The sequence below is a fragment of the Elephantulus edwardii genome, unplaced genomic scaffold, assembly GCF_000299155.1.
Source record: "Elephantulus edwardii isolate Elephantulus edwardi_28Jun2011 unplaced genomic scaffold, EleEdw1.0 scaffold00156, whole genome shotgun sequence".
NCBI lineage: Eukaryota > Metazoa > Chordata > Mammalia > Macroscelidea > Macroscelididae > Elephantulus > Elephantulus edwardii.
In genome coordinates, this window is record NW_006399906.1 from 7,501,141 (window position 1) to 7,506,138 (window position 4,998).

A 4,998-nucleotide genomic window follows, 5' to 3' on the forward strand; every position below is an offset into this window, starting at 1 on the left:
TAGACGGAGCCTCAGAATCCTTGCCTCCAAGGAGCCACCCGGTTTAATCCTTTCCAGGACACAGAATCTGAGCCAAATTTTGTACTGCAGCCTCCCTCACCGACTGATGGTTTTTCATGCCAAATGAGATTTTCTAAGATTGCTCTGTTGAAAATCTGTTTTAAGAAAAAGTCAGTACATCATTTCTGATTCCTGATGGGACAAATGTTGGAGGTCAAATGCCAGAAGCCCATCATCTCACTGATGCTCCAGAACAAATGATTCCAATCTAGGATCACAGTTTCCCACCAGAAGCCATTAGTGGGACAGTGGTAGATTCAACAGCAAGGCACTTTCAGTCTGAACTTTTACACCCAGTTTTTAAGTGATGTTCCTCCTAATCTTGATTACATAGACAAAATAATGGATTGTACTCCAGGCATTTTTCAAGACAACAGTTTTACAATCCCGTATATTTTGGACACAGATGGTAAGTTAAATACTGATCTATTTCAGGACAAAAGTGAAGAGACATCCCTTGATCTTGTGTTTGAGCTGGTGAATCAGTTACAGTACCATAACTCACCAATAAAATGGAATGATTATCTATGTGGACTTTTTGCAACGCATTTGTGTTTATGGCCTGGATTGTTTGAGACACCATGAAATATTGCCATACCACTGGCAAATCAAGAGCCCAACTACACGAAGTGGCAGAGTGTGTCCGGTAATTCCCAGGAACTCTTGGAAAGATTTTACTATAATCCAGAAAATGATAGAAAGAGAATGAAGCATGGAGGACAAGGATTTTGGCAGATTTGAACGCTCTGAGCTTATATGAAACAAATATGATCAACTTCAAAGACTATCCACACCAACATCTAGCAATAGGAACTCTATCATAAAGTCTGGAAATTCTTGTGTCAGGTCCACTTTGGACAGTGAGACTATCCTGAGACTGTTGTTCAATTGATTGAAGAAACCCACTCACAGGGTCTAAAAGAGGTGCAATATATGATGTGGAACTAACACTACTTTATCCAGAGCTCTGTTCCTGTTTTATACTGCTTCCATATTTACAGACACTTGGTGGTGTTCCCACACAGGCTCCTCTACCTCCTGAAGCCACCTCTTCAACACAAATCATCTTCCCAAATAGGGTCACCTTGGCAAACTTTTACCCTTAAACTTGGTTGTATATGCACCCATCTCAGAACCTTATCCAGGTACCTGTTTCTACAGAGGACAAAATTATCAAATCATTTACAATCTCTTTCACAAAATTGTATGAGAGTTTAAATAATGGGATTTTAAAAATAATGAGAGTTCAATACCGGTTTCTTTGGGAGAAATATAAAAGGGGGGGAGGGGAGACTGTATGAACAGGAAAATGTTTGGCCAGGACAGAATAATAAATGAGAGATTTATTTCATGAAAGATCCCCAGGATGTAGTAGATGGAATCTGTAGACACAACTGTGACCATCGTGTTTGCAGAAAGCAAGCTACCATGTTTGGACAAGGCAGTTATTTTGTGAAGAAAGCTACTCTAATAACTTTTCTAAGAAGTCCTCCAAAGGTGTTCATATCATGGTTTTGGCCAAAGTTCTGACTGGTAGATACACAGTGAGCAATCATGGCATAAGAAGGGCCCCTCCTGTCAACCCAAGAAATGTCATCGGTGATCTACATGACTCTCGTGTGGAATATTTGTTGGAGCCTCAGAATTACATCATTTTTAATGATGACCAGAATTACCCTTATTTTGTTATTCAGTAGGAAGAAGTCAGTAACATTGTTTACATTTAAAAAATCTTGGTACTGCTAAGTTATTTTATACAATTCAGTATTTGTGGTAGGTTTTGCATGGGTGGGACTGTGAGAGGAACAAAAGTGGACATTAATAGGGCACTTGCAGACCCTCTTTCCTTTTAAATGCTGCAAAATGAGATTGTTTTATTTCTGGGGTTTTTTGAGGGGGAGTTTGGTGGGCTTTGAGGTTTTTGTTGTTTTTTTAGTAACAAAACCACATATTTTAAATGCACACTTATTTAATTACTAATTAGTCTACTCTTTGTGGAAAAGACTATATACAAGTTTCATAATCTTTTCATTCACACTTTACACATAGTCAGCAATGTTATTAAAAGTTCTTGATAAAAAAGACATTGAACATCAACATTAGTTTTAGTAATTAGATGTGGCTTGAACCTAGTAGAAGTTAGGTCAAATGAAATGAAGGTTGAGAACAAAATGAGGATTATATTTCTGTACAATGATATACCGACTGGAACGGTGCTCATTCCCTATCCTAAGTTTTATTGCTAAGGTACAGGATACATTCATGGAATTCTGGTGTGTAGGAAGAAATTTTTATTTCTGTGAGCAGGACTGAAATACATCACCCAACCAAAGAAAAGAGTTCTAACTGTTCCAAAGGGTTTGCTTAAGAATCCAGTGACATATTTTGAAAGAATTATTTGAAAAAATTCTCATCAGAAAAAGGTTTCTACCCCTAGAATTCTGTGTTACCTAACACTAGCTATTAAACTTCAGCCTCTTCCATTATCGTTTATCCAAATTTGAAGGTGTAGGCAGCTAATTTAACTAAAGCCCATTTTGAAATTTTACCTTTTGACAGGGAGGGGGATTCCAGGCCTCGCCCAATTAAAGTTTTAAATAAAGAAATACGTCTACAATTGGATTGGTATGGTTTATTACTGTGCTTTGTACAAAATAGACTCTCAAATGTATTTGTTGACTTGGAATTAAGATTAGTGATTCCACTGCTTTACCAGATGCAGCTGGGTTCCCTGGCTGCCTCTATAGCTTTACACTACTTATTTAATAGAAACAGAGATTTGGAAATTATGCCACTAGCCCAACTGGAGTACTCTTAGGTGAATATGATGATGTCTCAGTTCAAAGAATTAGCAGCTAGGTGTACTTTGCCTTAAGCAAAACAAATACTGGGATTCTTCTTGTTCATATAGCACTGGTCTGTCCAAACGCTGTACAGAGGTAACTCGTGATTGCTATGATGCTGAATACTGTGACATTAATGTGTCAAATGCAATAATGTCCACCCATGGTGGACAGTGTTTGGCATACATCCCCGATTAAAACAACCTTGGAAGCAGGGGTGACATCCACTTTCTAAATAGCTTGCCTCTGGAAACTCTATGAACTTGGAAAAATGATGAAAATTATACAAGTGTTCAGGTCTTTTGTTCATAGGGTCACTATGAGTTTTCTACGACTTGATGACACTTAACAACAACAACAAGGTGGTTTTTTAAAAACAGTGGTATTTAAAAACATTTACAATTAATATCTTCAGATACCAAGTTCTTCTAGTATTTTTGGAGTTACTGCATTTACACATAACTTTCAAGAATTTCTTTGCTCTTTGGAGCAAGATATCTCTATACTGTTGTTTCAGCAAATCAGTCTGTTTAAGCACCTATCAGGGTTTCCTCACAGTTATTTATTTTGCCTCACTTGATCCTGTTGTTTGCTGTTGTTGGGATGAAACAGCTAATTGTGGCTGCTATTTTGAGCTAGTAGTTCTTTTGTTTGATTATAACTTGTAAACCAGTGATTCTCAATCTTTATCAAGTTTAGACTCCTTATCACTGCTTATTTGATTTAATGAAACTTGTTCTTCTTTTCCTCCCTATAAGAAAAAACAACAACAATAAACCTTTATGATACATATATTTGTATTAAAAAAATCAAGCCAAAAAATGTTCTGGAAAGTCTTTTTTAAAAAGCTGGATATTTAAAGAAAGAATAAAAAATATCTTCAGAATTATGAGATATTGAAATTTAAGACTAAAAAAAAATCCAGTGTATCACAAACATAAGAATTCCTCCAATTTGAGTAGTAGAGTAAAACTGTACTCTGTAGGGTATTCCATGTCTAATATTTCTGAATAGATTATAAAGCCTATAATATGTTGTATCTCTGGAAAATCTTAATACATTTCATTTATCAGTCAAGCATGTTCTTCATCCTCACTTTGAAGGTGTATGAGGTGTGTGGGGTTTTTTGTTTTGTTTTGTTTTTTCATCTGTGAAAGAACCATAACAGAAAACCATTGTTATTCTTTGAAGGTGATGCTATCTGTACTTTGGAATTGCTAAGGAAAAGGTTTTTCTGTAAGTAATCTAGAGCTATTGAGACTCTAATATTTATAATACAAACATTTTCTGTGATAAAAAATACAGAGGGAAAAATGATCAAGTGATAGTTTTACCAAGTTCTGTCCATTAAATTTATATCCTAGTGGTATATTGTAAGGCTTATAGCATGAATATATTGCCTGATCTATGAAAGAGGCATTCTCATATAAACTCCGTTACATAGTATTGAATAGGGAATATCATAATTAATCATTGGTTCAGCCATCTTACTACTGTTAGGACGGTGTTGAAAAAGCAAAGTTAAATATATTTAATATATTACTGAGTACTAAATGTTCTCAACTGAAAACACTTAAAATGAATCATTACTTATGCAAGTATGTATTTTGCTATTGCAAGAACCTTGATAATATGTATAATAGGACTATTAATGTTGTTAGCTGCCACCAAATCAGTTCCTATTATTGCAGCTTTATGTGCAACCAAAAGAAATATTACTTAGTTCTATGTTATCCACAATTAAAAACCTTGGTACCAGCAGTCAGGACATAAGGAAACATATTGCATTGGGAAAATCTGCAGTTAAGGACCTCTCCAAATTATTGAGGAGTAATGATGTCAGGTTGAGGTAAGGTGTGTCTGATTCAGGCCATGGTCTTTCTGATTCCGTGCTATGAATCTGAGAGCTGGGCAGCCAGTTAGGATGACAGAAGAATTGATGTCTTTGTGCTGTCGTGTTAGAGAAGAGCACCGAACACCCCATGGATGGCCAAGATAAAGAACAGATATGTCTTGGAGATGGTGGAGCTGGAGGGCTCTTTGGAAGCAAGAATGATGAGGTTTCACCTCACATACTTTGGAAATGTTACTAGGA

At 36.2% G+C, this 4,998-nt stretch overlaps 1 pseudogene; it reads left to right on the forward strand.

Moving 5' to 3' along the window:
* Window positions 1-1,787, forward strand: part of LOC102873691 — a 34,946-nt pseudogene extending 33,159 nt beyond the window's left edge.
* Window positions 1,788-4,998: the final 3,211 nt, after the last annotated feature.